Source organism: Ruditapes philippinarum, unplaced genomic scaffold (assembly GCF_026571515.1).
Source record: "Ruditapes philippinarum isolate M1 unplaced genomic scaffold, ASM2657151v2 ctg3279_1_1_1_1, whole genome shotgun sequence".
Lineage (NCBI taxonomy): Eukaryota > Metazoa > Mollusca > Bivalvia > Venerida > Veneridae > Ruditapes > Ruditapes philippinarum.
Genome location: NW_026854504.1, coordinates 23,863 through 34,935, shown reverse-complemented (window position 1 = coordinate 34,935; position 11,073 = coordinate 23,863).

Below are 11,073 nucleotides of genomic sequence, written 5' to 3'. Positions count from 1 at the left end.
TTAACTAATGATGTTTTTTATTTTGAAGACCTAGGTAAAGTGTTATTAGTAGGTGACTGGAATGGGAGAGTAGGCAATAAATCAGATTTTATAGTTTGTGATAATAATGTAAAATATATCGATTCTGACGATTATTTTCCAGATGCACCATTATGCAGGGCCTCTTCCGATCCTATTGTTAATGCGAGAGGTGAAAAGATCCTTGATTTTTGTAAAACTACTTGTATGAGATTAGCTAACGGTCGTTTAGGTAAAGATTGTAACGTAGGGGCATTTACGTATTATAGCCGTCAGTCAAACAGTACAATTGACTATTTATTATTGAAAGAGTGCAATTTTCAGATTATAAGTGAATTCGAAATATGTCAATTTAATGAATTTAGTGATCATGCACCACTTTCGTTTACTGTTAAATACTTAGATACTAAATTTAATCCAAGAAATTTAGAAAGTGAGAGTACATATTTTAAATGGCGTGATGCTGACAAAGATAAATTTAGAAGGGGTTTATTAGGACGAATGGCTGATTTAAACGATATTTTTGAGAATTCTTCTTCGAGCGACATTGAAAATATTGTTTTAAAGTTTTCAAAGATCATTCAAGATGTAGCCGAGCCTCTTTTTAAGCGAAAAGGTAGAAAAAAGGGTGGAAACTCTGATTGTTCTTGGTTTGATGAAGAATGCTACGAAAAAAAGCGTAATTATCTTAATGCTTTGTCGATTTTTAATAATTATAAAAACGAAACTAACAGGCATATTCTATGTGACTTGAAAAAAGAGTTTAAAAACATTGTTCGTAAAAAGAAACGACAATATAGACTTAAAAGGGCACAAGAATTGTCTGAATTGAAAAAGAGTAAACCAAGAGAGTTTTGGAAACATTTTAAAAAAACGAAATGTATCACAAAGTTCGGATATACCTATTTCAGATTTCCAAAATTATTTTTGCAAATATGTTTGAAGAAATAAGGGCTACAACTGATTTTGATGCAAATATTTCAAATGATAATATTGATCCTAATATTAGTAACCCTACTTTCGAAGAGCTTAATATTCCATATCTTGCGAAGAAGTTAGAGATGCGGTGAAGCGATTAAACCGCAACAAAGCGTCTTGTCCAAGTGATGACTTGTTGAACGAATACTTTATATTTTCTATTGATATATTAGTAGGCCATATCACTGATCTTTTTAACAGAGTTTTTGATGCAGGCTATTTTCCAGAAATATGGTCTGAAGGCTTTATTATACCTCTTCATAAAAAAGGTGATCATACTAATGTTAATAATTATCGTGGCATCACATTACTAAGTAATTTTGGGAAATTATTTTATAAGTATCTTGACAAATAGAGTGGAAAAATGGTTTGATGAGAATAACATTTTGTCAGACGCTCAATTTGGTTTCAGAAAGGGGTGTAGTACAGTAGATGCAATTTTCGTGTTACACAATTTAATAAACCATATGTTAACTCAAAAAATGCGATTACCTTGTGCTTTTATCGACTTAAAAAAGGCGTTTGACTCTGTGAACCGCAATGCATTATGGTATAAATTGTTTAATATGGGATTAGATGGGAAGTTACTTAGAACTTTTAAATCAATGTATTCAATTGTTAAGTCGTGTGTTAAACATTGCAATACATTTTCAGAGTTTTTCAATTTATCGGTTGGGCTACGACAAGGCCAAAATAATTCGCCCGCCATGTTTGCACTATTTTTGGAAGACCTAGAATTATTTTTACAAAACTCGGTCGATTGTGGATTGTATATATTTGAAATATGTATAGTAATATTGTTATTCGCTGACGATATGGTAATAATTGGTAACTCGCAAGAGGATTTACAGCAAAGATTAAACTCTTTATATATATACTGTAATTTATGGGGCTTAGAGATAAATACATCTAAAACTAAAATAGTTGCTGTTTTCGAAATAGAGGACCAGTACTTCCTCATGAAAGTTGGTTTTATAATAATGAAGCTTTCGAAATTGTTGACGATTTTATTTATTTAGGTATTATAGTATTTATAAACACTAGGTCCTTTGTACTCCACAACCAGTATCTTATAGGTAAAGCTCTGAAAGCAATGAATGTCTTAATATGAAATAATAATAAATATGAAATATCTCCTTCTGTTGTCTTGCAATTATTTCATGATTTTGTCAGTGCTATCATAAATTATGCGTGTCCAGTCTGGGCATTTAATAAATCTAAATATATAAAGAGATTACATTTGAAATTGTGCAAGTTAATTCTTGGTGTGAAAATAAGCTCTTGTAATGCAGCAATTTATGGTGAGCTAGGAAGATATCCAATTTATGTTAATCGATATGTTCACATAATAAAATATTGGTTTAAAGTGATACATTCAAGCAATATCATTGTTAAATGTGTGTATATAAATACATTAAATCAGTGTAAAAAAGGAGTGAAAAACTGGGCATATAAAGTAAAAGGAATTTTAGATGAATTTGGTTTTTCTGAGGTGTGGAATTGTCCTGAACTTTATAATCCAAAAGAATTTGTTTATATTTTTAAACAAAGAGTCATTGATGTTTTTAAACAAAAATGGTTTTCAGATATTGTTAATAATAACGTTTTAAATACATTGTATAGACATATCAAGGATAATTTTTCTATGGAATGCTATTTAGATAAAATTAAGTGTATGAAATCAAGACAACAATTAACCCGTCTCAGAATATCTGCGCATAATTTAAGGATAGAATCTGGAAGATATGGTAGAAACAGACTTGAAAGACATGAGCGCATATGTCAACTTTGTAATACACAAGATATTGAAGACGAATTCCATTTTATACTTGTTTGTAATTTGTACCAGGAAATACGCACTAAATTCATTAAAAGATATTATTATAAAAAACCTAGCATGTTTAAATTCATAGAATTACTTCAGTCATGTGAAAAGTCTATATTATTAAATTTATGTAAATTTATTTATTTTGCAAATAGTAAAAGAAAAGATATGTTGATAAGCTTAGGTTATACATAAATGTAATGTTAAAATGTTGTTATTATTTTCATTAATATTGTAAACGTTTAGATTTCGCTAGTAATTTTTATATTAAAATGAGATTATTCTGATATTAAAAATGAGATTATTCTGATATACATTTATTTTATACAAAATCAATTTTTTTTTTCGCAGCAATATATGTTCATTCTCCAATATACTGTAAATCTTTGAATTATATCATGTGTTTATCTATTTATAATATTTGATATGTGTAATGTAACAAGATACTGTATTGTATACGTTACGAAATAAAATTTCTGTTCTGTTTCTGTTTCTGTTTAAATAGCTATTTATTCGTCTGCACTGTAAGTGTGCGACATTTCAGTTGCTGTAACTACGTTCTGTTGGTTACGTCACAATCAAGTAATGCGCCGTCCAGTCATATTGCAGCATTATTGGACGTCATGACGTCTTTCCGCAACAGACGTTATTTCGCCAAGCGGTGAATCAGTAAACATTATATTTTCACATGTACTTTGACACAGAATACTTAAATTAGATTTACACTTGTAAAGTATTGGTGTCAGTTTGGGAAAAGATGACTCTACTTTGGAAAAAAATAATTTAGTCAAACATTTAACCTTTCATTTAGCGTAAATCTATATCGAAGCATGGGAACAAGAACATACTGTTTTTCATTTTCTATTAATTTAAACAATATCGGATCGTCAAATACAAATAAATAAATAGATAAATAAATAAATAAATAAATAAATAAATAAATAGAACAATAAATAAATAAAAGAACAATAAATAAATAAATTAATTAAAATAGAATTTTAAAAAATTAAATAGATAAACAATGAATAAATAAATAAATAAGTAAATAAATCAATCAATCAATCAATCAATCAATAAATAAATAAATAAATAAATAAATAATGAATAAATAAATAAATAAATGAATGAATGAACGAACGAACGAATGAATAATGAATGAATAAATGAAAAAATGAATAAATAATTAAAAAAATAATAAATAATAAATTAATTAATTAATTAAACAAAAAAATCAAATAAATAAATAAAAAAATAAATAAATAATAAAAATAAAAAGATTCTTATGGGACCTTTCACATTCCATAACCTCTATTTTGTCCCATTATATACTTAATGTCTGAATCTTGGTATACGTTTTTACGTGTCGTATAAACTCTTCAAGACAAATTTCTTATTCAGGACAATTTACAAAAGCATTAAAAGTATTTTACACATGGAAATACATTATTAGCGAGAAAAGAGGTCTAGTTAATTGTTCTTGAAATAGGTCATATAAATTTCTAAAAAGAATTATATATAACGTATGAAATCGAAGTTAATTATCGTTCTGAAATAGGTCAGAACATGTGTTAATGCATGATCATGACTTTTTTTTTAGTTTTCAGGAAACCTGATTTTATCCTTCATCCGATTTTACTGTAATGCTAACAGACAAAAATAATGTCGCGTAAATATATTTAAGTAATTTAACAAAATCTTTAATCAGGTTAATGCACTTTTGGACCATTGATTTGTTAGCCACGCATATTTTCTTATATATGTTATGAAAATTCAATCATGTTTACTTACTTACCTCTTCAAGTCATGACAAAGGTATTGTTTTCCGGGATCACATTTATTATATCCTTTAAGTATGAGAATGGCAAGAGCATTTTACTCAAAGATTTCGCATTCGCGACCTCTAATTTAGAAGTTCGTTGCTTTTATAATGACACTACAACTATTTAAGTAATGAAAAAACATCGCAGGATATTCTTAATTTTGGGATTTATATTTATTTCCTGTGAAGGTTTCATGTTGCTTTTTAGATACTCATGAATAAAACGTGTATCGCAAGGAACTGATCTGCATTAAGATCATTAGATCATATATGATCATTTTCATTACCATTTCATTTTAAATTGTGTGTTCATCTAAAGGTATTGACCAAATGATTGAACATTTGTCATATTTAAAAGTTTAATCCTGTATGTTCGTGAAATATGGTACTAGTAAGGACATTGGTATTTACAGCCTTACCAAGCGCTTCGTTCATAGAAGCTTTTAAAATGTTCAAGCATGATTGGTTCTGTTTCATTTTCTAACTCGGTACTATGGTGCAGAAAGCACACCCGGTTGTTGAAGATTTGATTGATAAGTACCAAAGTTGATTTTGTTACTCAATATTAATGTGTTTATAGCAGTATACATTATCTGTACAGAAAGCGGCTGGTTGAAAGATTGTGAACAAACTCTCTCAATCACACCAACGCTTTTTAATTTGATACGGAAAATGTTGAAAAATGCCGAATTTTCCGGAAGTGAACATGGAAGTATCACATTTATCATGCAAAATGTGTACTTGTCGTAAGAAAATTAAAAAAAATTAGATGACTCATGAAGGTCCGTTTCCAACAATCGTTACACATTATTTAGCTAGGTTTTTTTTCCAAATGAATCATTGTTTTAAGTTTCAGCTGAGTCGTCTAAACTAAACGGATGTGATGTTTCTATAAAGGTAAGATGCCATTTAAACTTTCCTTTTTTTAAACTTTAAAAATGTTGAGAGAACTTTGGTTAGTTAGTATGAGGTTAACAGGTTGTAATATCAAAATTTATAAATATATATTTATTAATTGTTTAATATATAGCGCGTTTCAATATTTGATATCAAGATATTTTAATACTGTATATTTTAATTGCTTTTCTTTTTGCGAGTTTCAGATTGCATTGCAATATGGCAGTCATTTTGTTCGTACTTCGGATGGCTTAAGAGAAATTCACAAATAACACATTTTAATAACTGCTTTAATATAAGCATTACAAAACTTTGACATAAACAAGATATTCACAAACAATGTAAAACATGCATTCAAATGTTATAAATTTTTAACTAAACTTTATGATGGAAATAAACTCAAAACAAAAAATTTTATTCAGACGATAACTTACTTGTAAAGGGAGATGACTAGTATAAACTCTCTTCTAATAAACTGCATAAAAAAATTTTTTTTTATGAAATTCGAGATGTCGTATAATGCTAATTTAAGAACAACTGTACATTGATACTTTACACTGTGCATGTTAAAAATTACTGTACATTGATACTGTTAAAAATTACTGTACATTGATACTTTACGCCGTGCACGTCTCTCCAAAAAAATCTAACATCGGCCAATATCGAAGCAAATCGGTTATTTCCAGAATGTTATTTTTTCAAATTATTGGGCATTAGATTATTTACATTCGTTATGTTCTAAATTTCGGTTATAAACGGTAACCGAAGATTGTGAAAAATGATATTCCGGAAATAACCGATTTATTACGATATTGGCCGATGTAAGAAATTTTTGGCGGGAAAGCATCACAGTCTAAGTGTTACCGTGCATTAATACTGTACACTGTGAACATTAACGAACTACTGTTCATCGATACTGTACATCGTCTACGTTGAAGAACAACTGCACATGTGTAACATGGTGTGAATCTAATCGTTCTTTCCTTTTTGCTAGATAAATCGTTCGTTCGTTCGTCCGTTTAAACGTACTTTGGGATATTAGGTGATAATAAGAAATGTTCGAATCTCAGCTTGAAAATGTGGACGATTATTTTAGTCATGTACAACATGTACAAGTTTAACTTCTCGTAATAAGAGTGATAGTGTAGACTACGAATCTCTGATATTTCAACAGCTAGAAAATGTTCATCATTTGCACAACAAAAGAAATTACCAACTAATTCTTCAAACAGTATATTTTTATAACGATATATGTGTTCACAACATAATGTATGTGCGGTTGTAACTTACCGTAAATTAAGATAGCGATAGAAAATACATCGAATTTTTGCCTGTACAAGTATGTGCAGTTGAGAGTTTCGAAATTTCCGCTTTAAACGTAGGCGACGAAATTAAATTACGAACAATGAGTGATGAACCTTCGCGTTCAAAATTGTCCATATACATACCATTTCTAGCGGATTTAGTATGACCTTAGTATAGTGGCTGGTTTACGCCACTTTGTATCTTTGCTTTTTCGTCACCCAAGTTTGTTTAGTTTCAATATATTTATTTGAGCATGTTTTTTAAAAAGCCTGCAGCTTATCAATTAGAACCAATATAAGTTCAATTTACTTTAACCAAAGACCGCAATTTACTGCAATCACATGAGGAAACTTGGTAGCTCGAATCCACAATCCCTTGTGTTCATAGGCATGCGCGATAACCATCATTTAGTAAGTTTTATAAAAAAAAAATCAAGTGATTGTTTTCACAATGACAAACCAGTAGTGTTTGATACATGTATATCTTTAATACTATTGAATAAAAAATAACTTTTGATTTGGTATTAATATATATTTAGATATACCTCTTTCGAAACGTCGAAATAATTGTAATTCTGATTTACCTGTTAAAATAAACAAATATATTTTAATTCAGGTATGTCTTACATCTGTATATAACGATATATCATAAATGAATACATGTGTTAGGATGTAAATCAAATGGCAAAATCTTCGTTACTAGGTGAGAAAATGATAACTAGAAATACGTTTTTCACAGGTGGTATTTAGCATAAGGCGTCCTTTGTACATTTTTTTCTACTGTACAATGGTGTTAAATCAGTGGATAAATATGTTTTTTATAATTGATATTTTCTGTTTTCGCATTAAAATCTCATTAGACAGTAAAAGAAAGCCGATCCTTTGTAAAAAAGTAAAATAAATTGCATCTTGTAAAGGTCGTCAAAAATATAATTAATTGTTATGTGCAAGCATTGTATTTTCTACGTTAGAAATACATTATACATCCTATGTGAACACGGTGAGAACATTTTAACATCTTAACTTCATTTTTTATTCACCACCGCAATTTCTCGTAGTCAGTATTTTAAGTTCACAAGTATACATTGACTTACAAAAAATATTGAATTCCTGATTTAAACTGCATGTATACATAATGATACGTGCCCATACATTGTATATGAACATAAAATCCTTTTTTTTTTTCTTAAGATAAAATCTAAGAAATGATAAACAAATGTCATTTAAAGTGAACGATGTAAAATGAAGTTTCCTTTATTTATTTATTTTTAGTTTAAAGTTTTTAAATAATTTTACATGACACTGTAAAATAATTCTTCTGCAGAAATTGTCGGATCTTTCTTTCTTTCTTTCTTTCTTTCTTCTTTTTTTAAATATATTTATAAATCATGACGCATCGCACGTACAAATAGAATTTATTCACGTGTTTTTTTTTATATATTCATGATCGTTATCCATTTTATTTAACGTTTCATTTCAAGCCTCAACCTACAGAATTTGTATAAGGGGTTTGCCCTACTTTGAATTTGAAATGGTACATTCAAAGTAAAAATGGATATCAGTATCATAATACATTAATTAATTCAACTACTAACAATATAGAACCTAATCAGTGAGTACACAGATGTACTGACCGGCCTGGTTCAGTACTGGTGGCAAGTATAAATCAGTGTTGGTGGTCCTAGGGTTAAATCATAGCATTGATGCACAATGCCCTCATGCTGAAATCTATAATGTTATGGACATATGAGCCGCGTCACGACAAAACCAACATAGTGCGTTTGCGACCAGCATGGATCCAGACCAGCCTGCAAATTCGCGCCGTCTGATCAGGATCCATGCTGTTCGCTTACCAACGCTATTACAAGTAGAGAAGCTGATAGCGAACAGCATGGATCCTGATCAGACTGCGCGAATGCGCAGGCTGGTCTGGATACATGCTGGTCGCAAACACACTATGTTAGTTTTGTCATGACGCGGCTCAAATACTGAAACATTTAAAAAGACAGTCTATCTCATTGAGGTAAAATAAATTAAAATATTTCAATATTTAAATGTTAAGCGTTTTTTTAAAAACTGTCGCTTAATAAGAATATCATATTATAAGCGATAACTATTTTCAAAGAAGAAAAACAAACATTCAGATTTTACTCAAGCAGATGCTATAGACCTTTGTCAAGGCTTTAATTTTACTTCTATTTTGTCCCTTTAAACAAAAAGATAATTTTAGCACAAATAAGTCACTTTTTTTAAAAAAATTTAAGCAATAAATTAATTTTCAAATGATAAAAATCTAATTATGTTTCAATTATTTTTAAAACACCCGAAGCATTCTTTGTAGATTTGTTGATAGTGTAAATTGATTACTTTAGTTGTAATTCTCCGATCTCCAATACTTCATACTGTACGTATGTGATAAATAATGCAAATGAAAAGGCGCTGTAGCTTTCTTATGTTCTATTTTCCGTAAAGAATTAAACAAGATAAATCTTAAATAAAAGACAGTGTGATGGTACTTGATTAATAAATTAACAGAACATCGCCAGTTAAATTTTCGGATTACTGTTTCAGCGCAATTCGTTCGATTAGAAAATTACACAAGGGAAACATTATTTAACATTATTGTGTATTTTAGTGTAGTCATTTTAATTGGTGAAAATGTATTGAAATAGACACAACGGTAGTTAAATTGATATTTTCAATTCAGAAACAACATCTCCAAAGGAAATTATTATTCCGAAAAGGTTTGTTGAATTAACTTTATTTTAGCTATTTGCCACCATAAATAACTCAAACGAGAATGATAAAGATGTGTTTAAATAGTAACCTTGTTTTTTGTTGTTGTTTTTTTGTTGTTGTTTTTTGTTTTGTTTTTGTTTTGGTATTTTAAAATAAAGTAATCGGGCAAACACTAGATAAAAGTAGCTCAAAATATGGGTAGTTTCCAGTTCAACACATGGTCTTTGCTCATAACCTTATAGCGGCGATGACGTGTTGCACTCATACCCTTGTAACAATGCTTCATGGGCAATGACGTGTTGCACTCATTCCCTTATAGCAAAATGATTCATGGGCAATGACGTGTTGCACTCATACCCTTATAGCAAAATGATTCATGGGCAATGACGTGTTGCACTCATACCCTTATAGCTAAATCTTTCATGAGCAATGTAGAGCTGAATGCATACCCTTATAGCAGTATTCATGGGCAATGAGATGTTGCACTCATACATTTATGGCGATATATATACTACAGCGCAAGCAATGAAATGTTACACTCATACCCTTATAGCGATGTGGTGCTACACTCATATACTCTCATTGCGATATGCTTTATAAGCAATGAGGTAGTGCACTTATACTCTTATAATGTATGCCTCATGAGCAGTAATGTGCCGCACTCATATACCCTCACTGCGATATGTTTAATGAGCAATGATGTGCTGCACTCATACCCTTAGAGTAATATTCTTAATTAGCAATGAGGTAGATTGCACTCATACCCTTAAAGAGATAATGCTTCTTGAGAAGTGAGGTGCTGCACTCATGAATATGCCCATATAGCGAAATACTTAGTGAGAAATGAGGTGCAAGCTCGCCCATGACGACATTTTATAATTGAAGTAGATTTAAGTAAAAAAAAAATTAAAAAATGAGAATGATTTAAATAGTAGGCCTATAGCAAACACCTTAAGTAGAACGAAACATTTTGCTTGGAGGTTTTAAAAACCATGATACTGCTAAATACAGGTGACCGCTGTTCTTTGAAGACTGTATGTAGATTCTAGATCGATGCTAACTCAAAACCAACATTATATAAGCACATTTTTGTTCAAAAGATAAGCGTAGACCTATGTTTCATAATGATTTAGATCTACTGAGTACACCCTTATTGAATGATAAAAAGTTATGTGTAATGATAAAAAGATAAAAATTATCAGTTCTAAGAACTCTAGGACATTTGAAAAATCGAGCATAAATTTGTTAGCCGGGACTTTATATTTGCAACTTTCCTTTATATATGACAAGAAAGAAGATTACACAGGACAGGTCAATAAGTATGAGAAAACTTTTGACGTGTGTTTCTTCGTTTTCCAATAGATCTAGATCTATCTGACAAATGTTTATAAGAAGTCCATCCTCCTTCTAACAGTTCCTTTCGCGTGAGAAGGGCTAATATAAATTTTACATTTATTTTATTAACAATAGTTAGGCACTTAGATTTCTTTATT